Source organism: Manis pentadactyla, chromosome 15 (assembly GCF_030020395.1).
Source record: "Manis pentadactyla isolate mManPen7 chromosome 15, mManPen7.hap1, whole genome shotgun sequence".
Classification (NCBI taxonomy): domain Eukaryota; kingdom Metazoa; phylum Chordata; class Mammalia; order Pholidota; family Manidae; genus Manis; species Manis pentadactyla.
Window position 1 is genome coordinate 20,258,161 of NC_080033.1, and position 23,764 is coordinate 20,281,924.

Consider the following 23,764-nt stretch of genomic DNA (forward strand, 5'->3'; position numbering starts at 1 on the left):
TAGGTGAATGATTAAACAAACTGTGTTACATCCACACAATGGAATACTCCTCAGCAAGAAAAAGGGTACACACAATAACATGGATGGACCTCAAAATAGTGATGCTGAGTGTAAGAAGCCACACAAGGCAGACAAGCAGTGCACATGCTGCAGGATTGATAGAAAACACTGGAAAATGCAAACTTACTTATAGTGACAGAAAGAAGATAAGGAGGTGATTAGGGACAGGGGTGGTAGGAAAAAGGAATTTATCACGGGGGCAGGAGGAACCTTTTGGGGGTGATGAATGTGTTTCTTATCTTGATCATGGTGATGGTTTTGCAGGTATAAATATGTCAAAACATCAAATCTTACATTTTGGTTACGTGCAGTTTTGTGTGTATCAAGTTAAAAGAACAAAAAACATCAGCAGACATTAAGTATAGTATGTTCACATCCTTTTCTAAATACATGTGTATATGCACGTAAGATCTGAACAGGGAAAGAAATGCCTGAGGTGCCCAGCCAAAGTCAGAGGTCATCATTCAGAAGTAGGACGACGGGGATGGGTGCGGAGGGCTTTGAGCACGTGATGGCATTTCTGTACTGTCTGGAGTTGTTCACATCAATGGCTTTATAAACTACAAGCAGTTTACAGTGTGAACAGCGTGTCACCCGGATAGGCCCTCCAGCTCTAGCTCAGCTCAGCGGTGTGAGATGAGGCCTTGTCTACACCAGCCCACCCACGTACACCTTACCATCTGGTGTATCAAGGAAAAGTTGTTCTTATGAGCCTGGAATGCCTTATTAAACAGCTCCTTCTCTGTGGGGGTCCAGACGTCTGAACCTATCGGAGAAACAGGAGGGAGAAGGACAGTTCTGCGGCCGCAGCCATGGCTGAAATGCAGCCTGCCCTTTTTAAAGCTGTCATTACCAAGTACCAAGTATGTGCCAAGAATTCTGTTTTATCTCATACAATCCTTAGAAAAACCTTAGCAGGTTGGGATCAGTACTATCCCCACTTTACAGATGCAATATCAAGGCTTCCATTGGTTAACAGACTTGCCAACGGGAGGCAGCAACCCCCAGTTGCCTGACTCCCAGGCTGGGGTGCTCAGCCACTGCATCTGAGCCCGCCTTCACCTCTCCCTGGCCAGGGGATCCCTTTCCTGGCTGGGCACAGACGGTGAGGGAACCACTGGAAGGGGGAAGGGAGGACCCAGCCAGGAGAGACAGGCACCCACTGAGGTCCCCTGGAGAGGAAAGGCCCTTCTGGAAAGGCAGGAGAAGGAGGGCCCCAAGAGAACACCCAGAGGCACAAGCAGAGCCTGCCGCTGAGACTGACTGGCTCCCGGGTACTAGCCGGGCACACCCACCCCCGCAGCCTCGCTCCAGTACCTGCGTAGTGATAATCAGCCAGTGGGTGACTCGGTGGCTTCTGGGGTCCGCTGAGTAAGAGGGTCTCTAGGGCCACCTGGAGCAGGAAGGAAAGCAGGCTACTTTCTGAGGGAGGGAAGGTGAGGTGGAGGCCTGCCTTCATTCTTTCATTCATTTGAAAAGCACTGACAGGCCATCCCTAAGGCCTCCCTCGCTCCACGGCTACTCAGCGCGTGGTGGGGCCGTGGACTGGCCACAGCCTGTGAACTACAGTGGACATGCCAGCTCCGTCACTACGCATACTGCTGAGTGCAGCTTGTGTTTTTCTCAGTATTGTTTTCTTGATGAAGGAAGCAGCGTGTGGATTTATTCCGGCACCAGCTCCTTCCTTCGTCAAGGACTGGCATTTGTAGGAGCCCTGCCTGTGCCACGCCCCATTGTATTTTATTCATAGCACTAACCACTAACAATTTTTGAAAACAGATTTCCCTTTGACTGTCCTAAAATTAAAACGTAAGCCCCACAGAGAAGGATTTTGTCTCGTTCACCAGTGCAAACCCGATCGGGCCTGGCCGTGGAACCTGTAGGGCCCAGCACACAATGAAAACGCAGGCCCCTTTAAGAAAATTTGTTAATTTCAAAAATGGTGGAGGCAGAGCATTAGTCCAAGGGGGGACTCAAAGCCAGTCGTGACCCAGGGCCACGACACTCATGAGGGCCAACAAACATGTGCTGGTTCCTTGGCTGAGCACCTACTCTGCGCCGCCCACTGCCTTGCAACCTGAGGAACAGTACAGTTGCCAACACTGACTCCTGGGGCCCTAACTCAGGTGACTTGACCTCCCTTCCCACTACTCAGAGTGGAACTTTTTATTTTCTAAACTTCAGGATGGTGAAGCGGGTCCTTGGAGGAAGCAGATATTTTTGTTGCATCGGGGGTTTTCGTACATGGGTTTTAAATTAAAAAGATAAAGCTCCATCAATAAACCAGATCAGTGCAGGACCTGAGTCAGTCTACTCGGCTCCACTTCCCCTGCCCCTGCGATCTCGGAGAAACCTGGTGCTCTGCTGCTGCTCCAGGTAAATAACTGACTAACTGGGCCCCATCTACACACTTGCCCTACAACTGACAAGAACATCAACCCCACAGCCACTGGGGAAAAGAATGGGTGGACTTTCTCAGTTTTCATGAGCCGCAAAGCCCACAGATGGCACGTTACATGCAACAGATCCCCAGCCTCAGCAGGGCAGGGGCTTCCCAGGGACCCGCCAAGCCCGCCCCTGCCTCCAGCTCACCGGAACTTCACCCTGGGCCTCGTGCAGGCAGTGCAGAGCGAGCTCCAGGTTGGTGCCCCCTCCTGGCATGGTGCTGGAGCAGGCCAAGTTGCAGAGTTCAGTCACTGTTCCCAGCAAACGTCCCCAGCCGAGCGAGAGAGATGGGAGACACAGGGAGTCAGTGAATGCCGGGGAGGAGATGTCCCCAAAAGCACAGGGAGGGGCTCTTGTCCCTGTCTCCGTCACAGCTCCCTGAAAAGCAGGCAAGGGAAGGACAGGGAGGAATGGCAGAAACCCTTCTCCTGGCACCTGCTCAGGATGGCCTGGCTGGTTACTGCATGAGGAGAATGGGGGGCGGGAGAAGTCCTGGTCCCACAGCCTGCTACCCCACCCAGGAATACTGCTTCTTGGTCCAGGTGAGAACTGAGAGGAGGAACTCCTTGGAGAAGAGGGAAAGGGGGTTACCCTTGGGAATTTGACCCCCATGTCTCAGCCACCTCTATCCTGTGGTTCTGGATTGCTTGACAAATCGTCCCATGGCTTCCAGACCAGAGAAGCTCCATGTTCAATGGTCTCGGCTGTAGGGCGCTCCTGGAGCTCCGGGATCTCGGCCTGAAACTTCTTTCCTCTCCTGATGCGTCTGAAATGAGGCCACACACGAGACATACACATGTGACTAAGATGGGAAATAAGACGGAGATGTGTGACGTGCCCTACACGCAGGCCACAACCCTGCTCTGTGGAAACGTCTGTCATCTCCCAGATGCATCTGCTGAGTATTCGTCACCCTGGACAGACATGGGCAAGTGTTCTGGATACCATCCAGCTACACTCCCTTCCTCCAATTTTCCTTATCACCACGTTTCTCCCTCAGGTACCCCTCTAGGGGTCCAGGACAGGGGAGGTGTATGCTGATGCCTGGCATGCTTCTAAATCCATGGCTACATCCCTCTAGTCACATTCCATGGATACTCAAGCCTCACATGTGCCATCAACAGTTCTACCTATATCCCCAGGGTCCTGGGCATTTGTCCCCATGGGCCCAACTATGGGATGCCCAGAAAGAAGGAACATTGGAGGAATTCCCACATACACCCAGAGAAATCTACCACTTCTCTCCCAGAGAGAAGCTAACGCCCCTGTGAGGAAGGAGCTCTGGGGGAACACAAGGAGGGTAAGAATATCCCCACTTTGGTAGGACCCCCAGGTTCTAAGTCTGTTCCAACTCACGGTTCAGTGCTGAGCTCCGTGTCATCCTCGAATGCACAGATGCCAGAAGAGTCATTCACTAGATCTAGAAAACATGCCACAGAAAGCTTCAAGAACACGGACTGGAAGTGATGCAGGGTCACCTTCTGCCTGCCTTTGTAGAGCAGCTGAAAGCAGGGTTTCCAAGATTGCAAGGTCGGGAGCTCCCTCAGAACACTAACAACAGAACTACCGTATGATCCAGCAACCCCACTTGTGGGTATTGACCCAGAAGGACTGAAATCAGGCTCTCAAAGAGACACCTGCACTCCCATGTTCACTGCAACGTGATTCACAATAGCTAAGATGTCGAAACAACCAAGATGCCCATCGACATATGAATGGGGAAAGAATATGTGGTTTATACATACAATGGAATCCTATTTAGCATTGAAAAAAGGAAATTTTGCAATATGCAACAATGTGGATGAACCCCTTGAGAATATTAAATGAAATAAGCCAGTCACAGAAAGAGAAATACTGCATGAATGCAACTTAACATATAGTATCTAAAATAGTCAAATCCATATAATAAGAGTGGAATGGTGGTGTCTAGGTTTAGGGTTGTGGGAAATGGGGTGTTACTAACCAAGGAATGTAAAGTCTCAGTTAAGCCAGATGAATAAAGTCTAGAGATCTGCTGTATGGCACTACAAACAATACTATATTGAACACTTAAAAGATTTGTTAGAGGGTAGGTCTTATGTTCACTCTTCTTGTCACAACAATAATTGTTAAAAAGATCATGAGGAATAGGACTAGGACTTCTGAAAATACAAAGAGTAAAGAAACAAATTAACAGGTAAAACTTATTTTAAAAGCAGTTAAAGTCTCCAGAAGTTATCCTAAAGTTATACAGCATTTTAAGAAATATTCATTCAGGACAACTGAGTAAATGTCGGTAAGAATAGTGAGTTTGTGGCACCTGAGCCATGACTTGTTCCCTTACCTACCAACCCCATGCACTGTGTATCAGAAGCTATACTTGGAAGGCTCTACTCCAGGGAGGTGCAGCCAGGGACACAGGGGGTCCCTCTCCTCCCAGCTCTCATGCCTAAAGAGCTAAAGGAAGGTACAATGAAAAATGCTCATCAAAGAGAGAATACTATTAAGAGGTAGAAATTGTTTTTCTTTCGAACCAAATGGAAATCTTGGAGTTAAGAACAATAACCAAAATGTAGATTTGAGCTGGCGGAGGTAACCAGCAGCCAACTTAAAGCTAGATCCATGGAGATTATGGATTTTGAAGAACAGAGAGAAAAATTAATGAATGAAGGAAAGCGAAGAGCCACAGAGAAATGTGGGGCATCAATAAGTGCAGCAACACGTGCAATGGGAATACAAGGAGGAGTGGAGAAAGGAACAGAAAAATATTTAAAGTATTTAATGGCAGAAAATGCACAAAATGTGATGAAAAAACAATACATACATCCAAGAAACTCTATAAACTCCAAGTAGCATAAACACAAAGAGCTCTCCATCTGGGCACATCATAGGCAAAATACTGAAAGCCAAAGATAAAGATCTTGAAGGCAAAAAGAGAAAAATAACGTGATATACATGTACACTCCAGTAAGATTAACAGCTGACTTCTCATTGGACATGATAGCAATTGGAAGGCAGTGGGTACAACATGTTCTCATTGCTGGAAGTAAAAACTCAAACAAGAATCTTATATCCAGCAAATTACCTTTCACAAATGAAGGTGGAATAAGACATCCTTAGGTAAATAAAAACTGAGGAAACTTGTTGCTAGCAGACATGTCTTACAAGGAACATTAAAGGGAGAGAATTATTCAGCCATGAAAAGAAATGAAGTTCTGATATACACAACATGGGTGAAACCTTAAGTTTTCATGCTAACTGGAAGAAAACACAAAGAAGCACACATTGTATGATTCCCACTTATATGAAATGTCCAGAAGAGCCGAGCCTACAGGACAGAAAGTAGATTCGTGGTTACCTACGGCTGGGGACAGGGCTCCCTTGGGACATGATGAAAATATCCGAAAATTGATGGTAGCAACGGTGGCACAGCTCTGTGAATATACCAACCACCACTGTATTGGGCATTTTAACGGGATGAATTGTATGACATGTGAATTACACCTCTACAATGAAAATAAATACTACAGGAAGTTCTTCAGACTGAAAAAGAAAATGACATGAGATAGTAATCTGAATCCAAACAAACAAAAAACACTGGTAAATGTACTTCTATAGGTAATTATAAAAGTCAGTATAATTGCATTTTTTTCTCTTTTCTTAATTGACTTAAAAAGTAATTGCATAAAACACTACTGTTAAAATCCTGTAATTTATAAACATATATATGACAACAACAGCACAACAAAGGGGAGACGCATTGGAGTAAAGAAATAACACTCCATACAGTAACTCAAATCCACAGGAATAAATGAAGAGATGAGAAATGGTAACTAAAAATGTTATATAACAAACTGTATAAAGAATGCTTGCTTTCCTTTATTCCCTCAGTTTTGGTTCCATAATACAAATTCATATAATGTAAGAATTAATGTATTGCTGGGTTTATACACCCACACACATACATATATAATGTACATATATAAATAATAAAAGCCAAAGGGTTAGGAGAAATTGAGCTCCATAGGAGTAGCATCTCTGTATTTCACTCTAAGTTATTATACATCTGAACAGATTCTGATGACATTAAGATGTAATTTTACATCATATAGGAACCACTAAGGAAGGATTAAGAAAAACATGAAAAGATAAAGGAATTAAAATGTTACAATAGAAAATACTTAATACATAAGTAAGCCAGAATAGAGGAATATTAGGAGGAAAAGGCAAGGTACATTCAGAAAAGGAAATGCATAATGGCAAATGTAAACCTCCCTATATCAATGTAACATTAAATGACACCGGATTGAATAAACCAATCAAAATGCACGGTTTGTCACATTAGATAAAAAATGTATGATCCAACTAATATTATCTATAGGAAACATGGTTTATTTTAAAAAACACAAGCAGTTTGAAAATACAAGGTCAGAAAATATATACCAAGTAAACAACCTTAAAAGAGGCAGAATGGTACTGTTAGGCTAATTAGACTTTAAAACAAAAAAAACATAGAGATTATGATAAAATTATTGCAGTGATGATAAATAACATTGTAGTCATATCATGAGAAAAACCATCACTTCATCAGGATGTTATGACAATTATAAGCATATATGCACCTAAAAACAGAGTCCAAAAATACATGAAGCAGAAACTGACACAATTGAGTATGAAATACACAATTCAAAACAATAGTTGGAGATGTCAGTACTTGCAGTAATGGATAGGACAACCACACAGAATGAAACAAGACATAGTAACATTTTTGGTGCGTTCCACACAACATCAGTAGAATATATTCTTCTCAAGTGCACATGGGACATTCTTCAGGACAGAACATATTGTAGCTCATAAAACATGTCTCAATAAATTTGAAAGGACCAACTTAATACAAAGCATGTTCTCTGACTGCAGTAGAATTACATTAGAAATCAATAAAAGGAGACAATTTGGAAAATTCACAAATATGTGGAAATAAAACAACACACTCCTCAATAATCAGTGTATTTAAGAAGAAATCAAAAGAGAAATTAGGAAATATTTTGAGATAAAGGAAAGAAGAACATAACATACTAAAACTTATGGAATGTGGCTAATGCAATGCTCCAAGTGAACTTATAGCTGTAACTGTCTGTATTAAAAAAGAAGAAAAATCTAAAATCACTATGGTCAGTTGATTTCCACAAAGGTGCCACACCAGCTCAATGGGGGAAAGAATAATCTCTTTAACAAGCGGTGCTGGAACAACTGATATCCCAACAGAAAAGAATGAAGTTAGACTCCTATCTCACATAATATAGAAAAGGTAAGTTAAAATTGATCCAAGACCTAAATGTAAAAGTTAAAATCATAAAGCTCTTAGAAGAAAAAGGAGCAAAAGTCAGCATAATTGCATATTTCTTCTCTTTTCTTAACTGACTTAAAGTGACTTTTGGTCAGGCAAAACCGTAGATACAACACCAAAAGCACAAGTGACAAAAAATAAAAACTCTTGTACCATAAATGCCATAAATAAAATGAAAATACAAGACATGATACAGGAGAGAATTCCCAAATCATATATCTAATAAGGGACTTGCATACAGAATATAAAGGGAGCTCTTACAACTCAGTAATACAAAGATAATAACTCGATTTTAAAAAGGGGCAAAGGATCTGAATAGACATTTCTGAGAAAATACACAAATGGACAATAAGCACGTGGGAAGATATCAACATCATTAGCCATTGGAGAAATACACATCAAAACCACAATGAGATATCTTATGCCCACTAGGAGAGTTATAATTGAAAAAGGTAAGAATCGTTGATAAGGATGTGGAAAATTGGAACTTGCGTGCAACGTGCATGGAAATTTATTCCCATGGCTCAGCCATTTTGGAAAACAGTCTGGCAGTTCCTTCAACTGTTAAACATAGTTACCCTGTGACCCAGCAATTCCACTCCTAGGCATAAGCTCAAGAGAAATGAAAGCCTTTGTCCAACAAAAACTTGTATGTGAATGTTCATAACAGCATTATTCACAACCATTAAAAGATGGAAACAGCCCAAATACCCATCAGCTATAAATGGATAAAATGTTGTGTATCCACACAACGGAATATTATTCAGCCATAAAAAGGATTGAAGCACTGTATACGCTGTACCATGGATGAACTTTGAGAACATTATGCTAAATGAATAAACTAAACAACAAATGTCGCATACTGTATGATTCCAATTACATGCAATGTCCAGAGTAAGTGTGTCCATGATAATTAGAGATGATTAATGGTTGCCCAGGGCTGGAGAGACGGGGGCAGTGGGGGGTGTATGACTGCTAATGGATACAGTGCTGCTTCTGGGGTGATGAAATTGCTCTAAAATTACATAGTGCGATGGATGCACAACTCTGAATTTACTAAAACACATTGTATACTTTAATGGGTGATTCATATGGTATGTGAATTATGTACCAATAAAGCTGCTAACAAAATTTTTCAAAAGGACAGGCAGAAGGGTGGTCAGGCTAAATGGCCTCTATATTTTCCTTCAGCCTGTAAAATTCTCAGCACCTAGAAGGCTGCTGGTTCCACATGGTCCTGGGATACCTCTGAGCAGCCATGGGTCACCCAGGCCAGACACAGCCACAGGCCAGAGAGAACACCTGGACCAAATGCTACACATCGAGGTGGATCTGGCCCATCGCAGGCCTGCCGTGTGATGGTCAGAGATGACGGGCCCCAGCCTCACTCACCAAGCTTCCTGCTGATGAGTTTGTCAGGACCAGCCTGAGTGGACATGGAACAGAGAGTGCTGGAATCCAGCCCAGACTCCTCCCGGATGGGGCTGAGCACCAGGGGTGGTGTATCGGGAGAGTGCGGGCACAGTCCCTGCAGGGAGTGGTCCACCAGGAGCACCGGAGACTGCAGGCAGCTCTGGTGGCCTTCTTCAGGGCCCGGCCCCCCAGAGGCAGAAGGGGCGGGAGGTGGGAATGATGCCTTGGGCCGGGGGCGCTTTCTCCGCTTTCTGGGCTGGCTGGTCTCCTCTCCATCTCTCTTCTCCTGGTCTCTGTCCTGTCCCTGGAGAAGAGAATTCAAAGCCACAGGTGGGTGACTTGGGGCCACTTGTGCACAGCTCAGTCTTCAAGCGGGTGTGAGCACCGGCAAGGGCACTGCCCACAGAGCCAGAGGGAAACGTAACACCCAACACCCCTGTCTGAGCCGGGCTCAGCAAGGGAGCCGAGCATGGCCACCACGCCCGAGCCAGAACCCGGATTCTCGGCCTGGATGGATGATGCCGGAAGCTTCCTCATGTGCCCACCCCCACAAGGAGAGGCCCTGATACAAAGGGTTTTGGAGATGTATGAGGCCAGGGTCAAGTTGGTACAATGACTGGCACTTAGAGATGGGGCCTGAGATGCAGTGCAACAGCATGACAAAATGAAAAATGACCACAGCTCCATGAGATGGACAAGTTTATCTATGCAACCTGTTGCCCCGCCTCGAGGGGGCTTCTCCTGGTGGGGCCCTCCAGTCCAGGCTGCAATGGCTGATCCCATGAACTTACATCTCTTACCCACCTGCACACAATCTCCCCTCTTTCTGCCAGTCTTACTGCTCCTCATCCTCCAGGTCTCAACTCTGACCCCCTCCTCCAGGATGTCCCCCTTGACCTCCTCAGGCAGGGTCTCTGGTGTCCCCTCAGTCCCTCTGCTCCCCCTCCTAGCCCAGCCCAGTCTGAGTCCTCACTGCCTGGCATGGGTCCATCTACTCGCATGGACTGGGAGCCCCAGGAGGCCTGGCTGGGGCCATCCCTGTCACCAAGGTGTCCCCAGTACTGTCCCCACAGCGCCGGCACAGAAGGTGAATGAATGAATGAATGTGCAAGCTAAGCTGTTCTGGAGAGAAGATTTTTTGTGGCGTCTGGTTTGGGCTCTGCCCGTGGCTTCCACTGGCAAGTTGTGCAGGAAGCAGTGGGAAGAAAGTGGACCAACCAGCACCCACCTTGGCTGTGCTTCCCAGGCGCCAGCTCACTAGGCCCAGAGGCATCCCCAGAGGAGCTGTGCTCATGCTGTCTGGGGGCTTCATGGCTCCTGGGGGGCCCTGTGCCTCCACCTCCACCCTCAGCGCCTGACTCAGAGGCTTGAAAAACTCTGTGCCTGACACCTAAACACAGGAAGAGATGGCAGCGTAAGAGGAACTGTAGGCAGGTGGCAGAGAGGCTGCTCCAGGCTCAAGCACGGGCCTGCCCCCCAGAGCAGCGCAGCCTGACCCCTGGTCCCTGCCCAGGCTTCCCCAGGAGGACGCCTCCATCCTGAGACCATGACACCCAGCCACTGACTCCCTCCCCCAAAGCCTGTGAGCGCCCTGCGAGCACAGAACCTACTGCGCGCGCCCCTTCACCTGCTGGTCCTGGTTCCCTCGAGGTGGCAGCCACTGGTCGTTGGTAAAACACATATGGCTGATCAGCCTTTCCTCTGTATAAAACATCTGGCTGCAATTCTTGCAGACATACGTGCTCCTTGGCTCTGCCCAGTCTGCAGGGCCTCCATTTTGCTGCATACTATGGAGAGACACACCAGGGGGGAAGAACTGGGGAAAGGGACTCCACCCCTGTATCCTCTGTTTTTTTCTTTTTTTTCTTTTAAGTCTGATCCACTGACAACTCTCGATGAATCCCCAGAAATGGAGACGATACCCCCTTCCTTCGTGGCCTGGCATGTACCTCTTCAGGGCTGAAGCATCCAGAGCTCACTCGCCCAAGGCCAGCACATAAAAGCCCCCAGAGGACTCCTGATGGGTTGAGCCCCCAGGCCCGGCAGGGAGGGGCTTCCGAACTTACCATCCACCTGCTGCCATGCTCTCCTCCTTCACTGGATCGGGGAGCCGGTAGGTATTTCCATCCTGAAGAAGAAAATACATCTGAGCCGACATATCAAAAACGAGGCAAATGCAAGAACTAAAACTACAAGGTGCCGAGAAGAAAACACAGGTGTGACTCCATGACCTTGGATTAGGCCATGCTTTCTTGGATGACACAGAAAGAGAACAAACTGGACTTATCAAAACTTAAAACTTCCCTGCATCAAGGGACACCATCAAGAAAGTAAGAACCCACAGAATGGGAGAAAGTCATTACACGTTATACATCTCATAAGGGCCTTGTATGTACAATACATAAAGAACTCTTACAGTCTAACAAAAGTCAAATAACCCAGTTCAAAAATGGGCAAAGGATATGAACAGACACCAAACCGAAGAAGACATGAATGGCTGATAAGCACATGAAAAGATGCTCAGCACCATCAGCCATTAGAGCCTCGTGAGTCAGACCATGATGAGGCAGCACCTCACACCCACTAGAATGGCTATGGTAAAAAAAAAAAATTGGACAATAGCAAGTGCTGATGAGGCTGTGGAGAAATCAGAGCCCTCGTCCACCGAGGATAGGGATGTGAAAGGCTGCAACTGCTTTGGAAAAGCCTGGCAGCTTCTCAGATGGTTAAGCACAGAGCTACCCCATGAACTGATAATCCCACCCCTAGGTCATTCCCAAGAGAAATGAAAATGTATGTCCCCACAAAAACTTGTATGAATGCTCACAGAAGCACTATTCACGATGGCCAAGACGTGGAAACAACCCAAATGGCCATCAACTGATGAATAAACAAAATGTGATGTATCCACACAATGGAGTATTATTCATACATAAAAAGGAGCGAAGCGTGGCATATGCTACAACATGAATGAAGTTTGAAAACATTATGCTGAGTGGAAGAAGGCAGACATTAAAGGCCACAGTGTATGATTTCAATTATATGAAGTGTCCAGAGTAGGCAAATCCATAGAGACAGGGGTAGATTCACGGTGCCAGGGGCTGGGAGGTTATGGGGAGACCTGGGGGTACAACTAAGGGTGTGGGGTTAATTTCTGGGTTGATGAAAAATGTTGTGGAAAAAGTGGTAATGGTGCACAACCTTTGTTAGTACTACTAAAGATCACCAGATGGTGTGATTTAAAATGGTCAATTAGATGGCATATGAATATTAAAGCTGTTTAAAAACAAAGAGGATACAGCTGTCGGGTGCTAGACCTGAGCACGTCGCAAAGAGAAGCGGTTGACCACCTGGTGCCCAGGTCCTCGTGGCCACCACCTGGGAAGGAACCAGGCTAATGCTGCACAAGTGCTTACACATGTGGGCACCCCTGCCCCACAGCCATAAATGGCATCTCATGCAGGAATACTGAGGGGGAAGGAACTCTACCTTTATATCCTCTGAAGAGTTTGAGGGGGCAAACCCAGAAGGAAGAGAAGGACAAGAGGATAACAAGCAGAAAAAACTCAGTGAGGAAAGGTGACACGGGGCATCCCAGCAACTTTGCAAAGCCTTCATCCTGGCTTTTTTGCGGGGAAGGTTGGTGGGGGGCCATGATCTCTCTGAACCTTCACTTCCCCTCTGTAAAACTGGGTCTGAGGACTCATGGGCACTAAATAAAATGTCTGGACACTCAGAAATTCAGAACCAAGTGATGAGTGAGTCTCTCATCTCACAGCATAAAGTCAGGTACCTGGATCCTGTTGGATATCGTCAGCTTGGACTTTGAGTCCTGCGGGGTGTCCACTGAAGGCCCGGCCGATGAGAAGGAGGCCATGGCCACCTGGCTGGGAGAGGCCTCACAGCGCGTATCCATTTTCACCTTCTCCTTCTGGAAGTCCAAGAAACATTGGGCCCACATGTTGCCAGAGAAGAGCCTGTGGCCTCTGCCCTGGGAGCAGGCCAGGCCCTTTGCACCTTTCATGGCCCCCAAGGCCAGGCCATTCTCCACCTGGGCCTGCTTCCCTGGGAGCTGGGCTCCGGCAGGATTGTCCCCACCTAGCTGGGTCGGCCATGGGCCCCCTGTGGGGAGGATGTCCCCCAGGTCTAAGGGCCCTTTCGTGGATCTCAGCTGCTTGGCCAGAGAGGAGACATCTGCATTCCCAGGGGGTTCCCATGGTACAGGAGCCACTTTTGGTCCTCCCTTCGGGTCCTGTCTATTGCTGCTGGGCAAGGCCTCCCTGGGGAAGGCGGGCGTGGTTTTTCTCTTGTGGGGCGGGGATCCCTCTGGCTCTGGGTTTGCAGGACCAGGATGGAAGGAGTCAACTGTGGGTGCCAGTGGTGGGGGCTGGTGTGGCCGCGGCCCCTGAAGTGGCTTCAGTGCAGCCTGCTTGCCCTCAGGCACAGCATGCTGGGGGAGGCCACAGCCACCTGGGGTCCAGAGATGATCCACTGGGACTTGGTGATCATCTGGAACACCTGCATCTGCCCTTGACTCACCAGACACTCCTCCGACTTCAGGAACAACTGCCCGGAGAGCAGCGTCGTGTTGTCAGAGGACAGCCCACTCAGCTTCAGGGCCGCCTGGAGGCTGGGCTCCTCCACGTGCTGCCGTGAGCAGGAGTCGCTGTCAGAATCGCTCTTCTTGGAAGCCCTGGTGTCCCCTTCCTCGCCAGCATATCCAGGGCCGCCTGAGGCCTCCCCAGGTGCCTTCAGGAGTGTGGGGGGGAAGGGCAGTGCATCCTCCAGACTGGGGCCACCGCTGGGCGAGGGCTCCCCCATCAGGGAGGTGCTGCTGGGCCTGGGCCCAGACTTGGAGCCCTCCTGAGAGGACACGGAAGTGGGCTTCTGGATGGCAAACACATCATCCCCTTCGCTCTCGGGGCAGCCTGGGAGGTTCTGGAGCCACTGGAAGTTGTGGTTTGAAGGCTCAGCACTGGCAGGTGCTGCCTGGCCTTGGAAGAGAGGCAGGCCAGCCGGCAGGGTCCCACCCTCCTGCCCGCTCTCCAGGGTGGGCGGTAGCTGGGGCGGCCGCTCCGACTCAGCTGGGTCTGGACCACCATCCTCTGCTACCCTGGAGTGAATGGCTGTGAACCCAGTGGCGGGCTCCTTCCACAGGGGGTGACACTCCTCAGGAACATCACTGCCCAGGGTCCCTGGGGCCGCTGGGGTGCAGGGGTAGGGCCCCAGTGAGGGTGGGGAGGGACAGGCTGTGTTTTTCCCTTCCCCGTCATCTGAGGGCCCGGCCAGGACCGGGCCGGAAGATGAGATCTCCTGGTGGACCATGCTGCTTACAATAGAGCGCAGGGGCTCTCGGTTGGGCAAAAGGGGGCCTGGGGACCTGGCTTCTGGAGGCACCAGGGACCGCAGGCCATCCGCAGCAGGCTGGCCGGCCACCTCGTGGGCAGGAGAGGAGTCCCCACAAGCTTCTTCCTCAAGGGGGGCCTCCTTCAGGATGCACAAGCCGTGCTGGACCTCGTAGTGCTGGCGCAGGGAGCGGTCATCACAGTAGCTCTTGCTGCAGCCCTGCTCCCTGCACGCAAAGGGCTTGGTCTTCTGGTGGGTGAGCATGTGCCTAGTCCTGGAGTCACACACGAGAAGGGAGTCAGAGGTTACTGGGGCTCAGCCTCCCACTGCAGGGTCCCGAGCCTGACTCCCCCCACAGTGCTCCCAAGGGGCAGTGGAGCTCAGAACCACAGTTCAGAGCCTGTACTCAGCCCCCAGCTACGGTCTAAGCATCTGGAAGGGGTGCCTCTCTCCCTCACCGTTAAGCAAACCCCTTATCTGAGAGAAAAATCAACAGAAGCCAGGCCAGAGTTCCCCAGAATGGGTTCCCAAGGAACACCAGCCCTCCAGAGTGGCTCCCCGAGGACGTGGGCTCCGCTGGCAAGTCAGTCCCGACAGAGCACCATGTGCTTCTTGGAGGTTCATGGGAGCAAATGTAACAGCCACATAGCAGGTAGATAGATAGAGGGTCATCTGCTTAACCTGCCATGTCTCTGAAACATAGTTGCCCACAGAACTGTTTTTTGAAATAGTTCCTCTTAGTGCCCTCAAGAACCAATTTTGCAGAATACATTTGAGGAAAAGCTCATTTGGGGAGCATCCTGCCTTTAACAAAGGAGTCTTTCCCCTATCATAGAATTCCTATAAGGAGACAGCTGCCTGAAACCCCCCACAGGAAAAAATACAATTTACAGATGCCCAAACAGAACATTCTAGAAAACAGTCAAACGTGCCTCCTATAAAATAAATGAATACAAATATGTCCTATGTTTATGTCATACTTATATCTATATTAATAGCATAAACAGATGAGTAAATACCCTCCGTGTTCCCAGCAGCCCTACTCCGGACAGTCCTAATAATGCGGCGCATGGGGCATGCTAATAAATGACAGAGCCCTTCTCCAAAGGGCGGCCCTGGCCTCCAATTGAGGAGAGTGGCAGAGACCCAATCTCCAGCTCCCTTGTTAATCGGTCTGTGACATGAGCAAATCGCTGCCTTTCCCTGGTGGGGGGGCTTGGCGAGAGGATGAGTGGGAAGGTGTGTCAGTCAAAGCCCTGTGGGAAGGCCAGGAGCATATAAAATGCAATGGACTGCCGATTCCCACTTGCCAGTCTCTTGGTTTGAGGAAGTCTGTCTGTCCTTCCTCACTAGCAAGAAAAGCTTATCATTTACCAGACATTAGGAACAAAAGGAATTCTGCTCCAGACTCCTTATGGGCTTTCTTTTAAAATCAAGAGTTAAATAAAAAAAATCAGGAGTTAAAAAAGAGAGACAAGAGTTAATGTGCCATTGCCCCATTCTAGGCACAGGGATTTTGGAATCTCTCATGCCCTGTGGAGTCCCGGTACATGTTCCTCAAATAAACACGGGCTGGTTCTCCTCAGGCAACTATCACTGTCTCCAAATATTTCTCTATAAAGTTAACCCGATTCCCTCCATGACAAAATTGCCTCGGGACGTCCCATCTGCAAATCAAGGCAATGATTTTCTCATTGGTGTGACTTTGGGAGCTCGCAAGGGTGACCTGTTCAGGGCAGTGGCAGACCTGTCCCCAGACACGGAGTCCTCGTCTAAGCACGGGTCACAGGGACCCAACACCGACAGGGTGTGTCAGGCTCATCTGGGAGGTGATGAGAACGACCTAGGAACATGCCCCCTCCTCCCCAGGCCCCTGCACAGATGTTGGTGACCAGACTCCTACATACAGGTGGTTCTTGCACTTAAAGGCCTTGCTGCAGATTCCGCAAACGTGTTTCCGTTCCTGGCTGTGCGTCAGGTAGTGCTTGCTAAGAGAGCTGGTGCGGCTGAACACCTTCCCGCAGAGGCTACAATCCAGAAGCGGCTTCTGAGGTGAAGTGTGATGCTGCTCTTCTTTCCCTGCGCTCCCGGAGGTGGCCCTGCCTCCTTCGTCACCATCTCTAGGCACCTGAAGCATGGCCAGCCTCAGGTCTAAACAAACAGAAGGAGAAAGCCCACGTTAGAGACACCTGGGGACATGGAAGAGCTCGGCTAAAGCGCTCCCTGACTCTTAGAACCACAGTAGACTCGGGAAGAGAGGCCCAGGAACCCTTTCTCCATCTCCAGTACCTTAATTCACAGAGAAAACAAGACGTAGACCGGGGAGTTGGGAGAGAAAGGACCCTGGTCTGGCCACACTGCAGTACAGTGCCCAGTCAGAGGCCAAACTGTGGTCAGTTGTGGCCTGGAAGGATTCTAAGAACCAGGTTGCCGTGGCTGCAGGGGCCTTATGACATCATGGCTCTCTCACAAGGGCAATCCAGAAATACATCATCCAAAACTTACAGAAGTATAAATCCTTTCTCCCAGCCACTTTTACCTTTGGGTTTTTAAAGGAAATAATATACACTTATATGAGGAGTTAACTGCAGGGGAATTACCTGCAGCATTGCCTTTCCTGTTAGAACAGCCTGCTACCTGATCAGAGAGCATGTAGGTGACACCATCATGGTTTAAATGGTCTAGGACATAAGCATTTAAGGTAAAACTGTGGAAAACTATCTGATGACATGAAAGGACATTCATGCCTTAATACTGAGAAAAGAGCAGCCTGTTACAAAACAAAATTATCCTAGTCTTTAAAAAAGAAAAATAAATTTTAATAGAGAACAGAGAGAATTGAATAGACTGATAGGATTATGAGCCAATTTTATTTTCTTCTTCTTCGGTACTGGAATATGTCTCCATGCTTTCTGTGTCCCTTGGTAAAGTGATAAAAGGTATTTTAACAAGTCATGTCACCTGAGGACCAGACTGGGGGTGTGCAGGTGGCAGAGCGGAGGTCTTCAAATATCCCCAGGGCCAGCTTGGGAAGGAAGGAGCAGATTGCTTCTGTCTTGCAGAGGAATGGCTGTCTGCAGAAGCTCCTGTCTGGGACAGAGACAGCTTGGGGTCCAGGAAGCAAGGGAAACTGACCTCAAATCTCCAGAACCTAAGGCCCTGGGTGCCAGGACTCTGCAGGCTCACTGCTGGGCTCACAGACACTCAGTAACTGTCTCCGGTATGCAGGAATCATGGGAGATTTTTCTACCCCTCAGATTGGTCTTCCAGATGGATCACACTGCCTCATGAGAGGGCAAGTTAAGAAATCACCCTTTATCTGGGACTCTGCAGAGGTGGGATCCAAGAATCCAACAGGCCAGGTTGTGGGGAGCGGAGGGGGCTCAACTTTAGGAGCCAGAGTGCTCAGCCTCTGAGCCTGAGACCCAGCAGAGAGACTGAGCAGGAAGGAGCCTGGGATGACGAAGGGATAGGGGTGCAGACTTGTTAAGTGGTCTTTGAATACTTAGAATTAACTTAACACAGGGAATTTCCTGCTCTGATTTCTCCCTGGAATACCGGTGTCTGGGTCTGGGAGCAGAGCAGCTTCCTTCCCAGCCCCCGAGGTGGGATGCGCTGTTCTCTGTTTGCTAAAGAGTAAGTTAAGAATCCTACATTTTTAACTTCCTGGGTAATAAAATACAATCTTTAAGATGGAATCTTTCCTGCCTTTTACTATGTTGTTTAAGGCTGGGCCTGCATGCTAAATTAGTTGCCTAGGTTATAGAACTACTTAATTAGGGACGGAAGGAGAAAAAAACAGCATATAGGTAAAGATGAATGAAGCTGGGCCTGGATAAACCCGGACTGGATCACCAACGGAAGAACCAAGCGGCCCTGGGAAGTCTTGGAGTGTTGAGGGTTTATTTTACACCTGCGGTCTCATACACCTGCGGGTTCAGAGGGGAGTAATCTCCCAAGGTCTGAGCCCTGAACAAAGGCAAGGGTAGCAATACATATCTTTCTGCTTTCGTAGCTGCAACATTTCTACGTGCACAGCAAACGAGCAAGCAAGGGGGAGTAAGTGCCTGGCAGAGCCGGGAGTGAAGCTCGGGGGAAGTTAAGGGAGTTTCTGTTGTCTTTGCGAAGAAGAGCAGCAGAAGGGAGCCACCTGGGCCAGACCGCTGTCCTTGTAAGGCGTTCCCTGTCAGTTACACTTCTCTGGCTGCAAACATCCTTCCGTTGCTTTTTCCGGAGGCCCTCCCCCTACTCTGACTACACCCACCCTCCCTGTCTCACAAGGACTGGCGATCTGCATTAGCACATGCCTCCGCCCTCCTTGCCAGGTCTCCTCTCTGGGAAAGTCTTTGAACTCAGCGGAGGGTTGAGCTGTGACTCCAGGACGAATGGAGAAGTGCAAATGTGGTTACTGGGGTGTCAGTGTGAAGAACCCCATTCCCCCCAGGTAGACTTTTCGTTTCACATTCTAGTTTGCATGTCCCTCACACGCAATTCCAGGGTTTAATTGCATTGCTTAAATTGATTTTAATTGCAGGGAGGTTCCTGGATCCAACCATGGCCCCACGGTCCTTCTCCCCCCACCCCCCAAGGTCCTGGTTCCCGGATTGTCAGTTGCTTCAGCTTCACTGGCAGAACTTGCATCCCACCCCACTGGAAAAAGCTTTTCACTTGAACTGTTTTCACTGTGAGGAAGAAAACATCTTTCCCAGCGACAATGGTCCTCACAACTCTGCAACATTGTATCTTGAACAGTCTGAAACATCCAGATAGGTAGGATGCAGACCTTGACGGAAAAAGGAGAAAAAGTTAGTGAACAAGGGACCTGCCAGCAGGGGGCGGGGCTGACCCAGCCCAGCTCAGGGCTCGGCCTCACCCGCCCGCCGTCATGCGCAGTCCGTCCCCGCGCACGCCCCGCCCCCAGGTCGCCCGCCTCTTCCTGCCGCGCGCAGGTCCCCTCAGACCTGCAAGCTCCCAGCTCGAGGCGGCGGAGGCCCAGAAGAGCGTGAGTCGTCCTGCCCTCCGTCCGCCATACGCGGTCCGGGGTCCCTCCGGTCTGTTCCCCGCTCACCACCGTGCTACCTCCGACGTCGCTGCGGCCGCCCACGCGCACCCCTTGCGGTTCACAGTCCCCGTGAGGCTGGGCCCCGCCCCTGGCCTCTTCCACGCCCCTTTCCCGTCGTTTTCTTGCCTGAAGCCCTTCCCTGGCGTCTCGGGCCTCCCGCGCCTGGTGACCCTCCACCGGGGACTGTGCGGCTCCCGAAGCGCAGCGCCGGCCGCCCAACTCCAGGAGGAGGCCCACCGCGCCCGCCGGTCTCCTGCTGGACCTTCCGGCCGACCGCCCCCCCCCAACCGCCTCCCCGTGGCCTCGGGCCGGGCCCTCTTTCCCCCCCAGGCCGCCCCTGTGAGGCGCCTCTTCCCCAGAGCGCGGTGCGGGAGGCGAGCCGGGACGCCTGGGACGCCCGGGCTCGAGCCCTGATTCCGCCGACGGTGAACGTGCTCTCCCGGGAGGCCGGCGCCCGGTGCCTCCGCGCCCCTGGGCTCGCGGGCGGCGGCGCTCGGGAGAGGCCGGGCCGGAGCGGCGGGGACAGAAGCGGAACGAGTGCGGAGGCCGGGAGGCTGCGGGAGAGCTGGCGCACGGAGAGGACGGGCGAGCCCAGGAAGGAGCAGGCGGCGGAGCCGGGGAGGCTTAGAGGCCAGCGGGCCAGCGGGACCTCCGGATGAAGGTGAGCCCCCGGGAGGGAGGCCCTTGGGGTGCGGCGGGGAGGCCCTCGAGGGGGAGTCCGGGGAGGTTGCGGGCTAGTAGCCATGGCCGCAGGGCGGCGTGGTGTAGCGCCCGAGAGGACCGGGGCGGCCCGGAGGGCGGAGGAGGGAAGCAGAGCCGCCGGAGAGGGTCGGAGGGCGCGTGACCGCGCGGGAGGGCAGGGGAGTGACTGCGCTGGAGAGTGTAAGAGGGCGGGCATGCGGGGAGAGCGGGGACCGTGAGGAAGGCTGGGGAGAAGGGGCAGCAGGAGGGGAACCAGTTGCAGTGTGGGCGGAACAGGGGTGAGAGAAGGCACCGAAGGGAGAGACGGCAGGAAAGGGGAGGGCAACTGAGTGAGAAGCAACCCAGCGGAAAAACACAAAATCAAAGAGAAAAAGAAATAGGGAGGTGGATATACAAAATAAAAGATGGTAACACAACATTAGAGAGGCAGGGGTGGAGGCTGACGGGGCGGTGGTGGTGAGGCTCTGGATCCTGGTGATTGCTCAGTGATTAAGTTGTGATACATTGGTGGCTTTAAAAATACATCTAAAATTCGTTTCAGTGAAAGAGATAACACTGAGAATTGCAAAACTTCTAATAGGCTTGGGCAATTTATATTGTATGTCAGAAAATAGCTTAAATTTGCAACTTTTAGCCTGAGGGCAGTGACCCGACTTGGTCAGTGGTGGGTCACCCCCTTCCGTTTTCCTGGTGTGGGTTAGAGGTTGGGCAAGACAAGTGTGGACGAAACGACTGTCACTGTACGGTGCTCTTTTTAAGGGTACAGTAAAATGACTGCTTTGTTTTTTGGTTTCTTTATAATGGAATTTTATATATGTACATATATAGACACTTAACATTTAATTCATAATTTGGTAGTTTGAGATAAATGTTAGTTCTTCAATTTTCTACTTCCTTATGATTCTCAAATAAGTTTTGGTGGCCTTAATGAACTCATGTCATTCTTTTATCAGGATGATATATTCTAACATTTACTTTTAACATCAAAATGACTTAGACTTGAAAAACTAGACGTCATTTCCTTTTTAAACTTGTTTGTGGTTTAAATCAGGCCTGCAGTCTCTGTCCCCTGTATCTTCTGTCTTGGACGTGTTCTTTGGTGACCAGTTAATAATTTTGGACTGTTTGATTGGTAGTTGGTAGGGATGTCAGTGATGTTTTAAGAGTCAAAGACTAATGTAATCAGTTTTGTAGTACTCAGTTTTCTTCCCTTTTATGTGATTTATTAACATAGTGAGCTGTGACCTCAGAGTAGTTGTTCCCCTCTGGTCTCTCTTGTCTTTTTTCTGCAGTGTTGAAGATGTGCCGGATTGACTTGGAAGCTCTGTGCAACAGAGCCCAACTATGTCTGGTGCAGCAATATTCTCAAAACAAAAACAAAACCGCACCCATGTGTAAAGCTGAAATGAAAAGGAAGCATGCTCAGAACTTACTTCTACAACTTACTCGTTCAGTGTTGTGCACACCTGTAGTCGCTTTTTCATAATTCTGCATTTTAAAAACATTTCACAATGACTTTCTGGAAAGGAATTAAGTGTTGGTATCAGGGTGAGAACCTGGATGTGTAATCCTGACTCGTGGATGTTACTTCGGTCAGCAGCCACAAATGGTGGTATGTGCATCCGAAACACACAAAGGACCCCCGCACACAAACACAGGTCTTCTATGCACTCTATCCTCCCATCTTCAAAAGCAAACGTTATCGCACACACTGCAGCAGTGGGGACCCTGGCTGTCCCCACACCCCTCTTCAGGTCACAGACCCGGTCTTGATCACACCCCATGGAGGCCTGACAGCCCTCCCTGCGGCCACCCCCAGCCTCAGGAGAGGAGGCTCAGCGCCCTGGTGCTCACTGCTGCACACAGGTGACGTACATTAAGGCTGGTCCCATCTCACCTCCTGGAAGGAGAACCTCTGGTCAGGTGACACTATATAAAGGTTTTCACACCGATAGTAACACATAACTCCGTTTCCAGGAAATAATTGTAAAATATTTTAAAAATACAGAATTGCAAAAACATAGCTATACATGTGCAAAATACGGAAGGAGAGTCAGTTGTAATCTCTGAGCAGATTTCTTTTTAATTCACCTTTATTGATCATAGGTTTTTGGTGCAGAGTGTGCGAGGGCTTCCCAGGAAGGTGGGATCTGAAGAGATGATGGAGGAACTCACTGGGTGGCCTAAGGAGGTTACTGTCCGCGAGTCCCTCCTGAGCAGTGGGCAGCAGGTAACTGTCCTTTCCACACCGGGAGGCCCCCCCATGTGGTTATGGCAAAGGAAGGGAATGCGATGATGACTCTAAGCATTAAACGGCATGTTTTCGGCATTCAGGATTGGCTTCTAAGAAAGACTCACGTTCCCTGAGGCCAAAGTCCGGAAAAAGAGGAGGAGGACAGCAGAGAAGGAGCGGGAATGGCTGTTCCTCAGGTAAAGTCCCTACCCTTTGGGTGACCTTCTGTCTGTCCTTCCTGAAGGGCCCTTCCTGGGTCTCCCTGAGCTCTGACCCTGACGGTGTGACCCCTGGTCACTCCACTCACCCCTCAGCACCTCTCATCCCCACTTCGGTTCCATGTCAGCTGACCCAGTGACATGGGGCTTGTGCGGGGGACTGGGCGTCAGGGTGGGTGGGCAGCAGGGACGCATCCAGGGCTGCACCTGGATGCACCGTCAGCTCTCTGTAGCCCGGATGAAAGAGGCTGCAGGGAGAAGCCGCGTACTAATGGGAAAGGAGACCAAAGAGGGGCAATCTTTTCAGCCTGATTTTTAATATATTTGAAGCTGGACATGTGAGTCACTGTCCCAAAATCTTAATGATTGGGAAACACCATCAGAGATAGAGGGTGTGGGATTCTATCATGCATTTTAAACTATGGCGTCCACCTTTCCAGCACGGATGGCTCCTGGTCGTGTGCGTGGTAATGACCTGACTGAGACTTTGGGTAGTTCAGCACTTTGCACGGTACTCCGGGCCGGGTGCATCCTGGGCCGCTCCCCGGGCCTGAAGGAAAGCTTCCATTCTCACTGTTCTATGTGTGCCTTTCATATAGGGCCCTCGTGTTTACTATTCCTGGTTCCTTCAGTGTTTATCTTCAGAGTTTGTCAAACGTTGTCAACGACTTATTTCCCATTAACTGAGATGATTGTGTGTTTCTTTTCCCTTCCTTCCTATTAATGGAGCGCATTAGCATTGAGTGGTTTTGTATGTTGAATATTCCTAGCCATGCAGGAATAATTCCACTTGTCTGTACTGGTTTGAATGTGCTGTTGAGTTTTATTTGCTCGTATGTTAAGGATTTCTGCATCAATGTTCTTCAGGAATATCGGTCTCTACTTTTCTTCCTGTCTCTTTTTCTGGGTTTGGTGTCAGAATCATGCGATTCCATACAAGTGTTTCTGAAGATTTATAG

At 49.4% G+C, this 23,764-nt stretch overlaps 1 protein-coding gene and 1 pseudogene across 6 annotated transcripts in view; one reads left to right on the top strand and one right to left on the bottom strand.

Moving 5' to 3' along the window:
* Positions 1-12,957: 12,957 nt before the first annotated feature.
* Positions 12,958-15,185, bottom strand: LOC130681150 (zinc finger protein 541-like; annotated as a pseudogene).
* Positions 15,186-19,982: 4,797 nt separating this feature from the next.
* Positions 19,983-23,764, top strand: part of LOC130681155 (CD177 antigen-like) — a 30,309-nt gene continuing 26,527 nt past the window's right edge. For 3 of the 6 annotated variants that reach the window (XM_057493538.1, XM_057493539.1, XM_057493540.1), the window contains exons 1-3: positions 19,983-20,313; positions 22,461-22,584; positions 22,689-22,784. The gene's annotated coding sequence lies outside the window, so the exon portion shown is untranslated. The remainder of the gene's footprint in view (positions 20,314-22,460; positions 22,585-22,688; positions 22,785-23,764) is intronic. The other 3 variants (XM_057493541.1, XM_057493543.1, XM_057493544.1) reach the window with 1 other exon arrangement.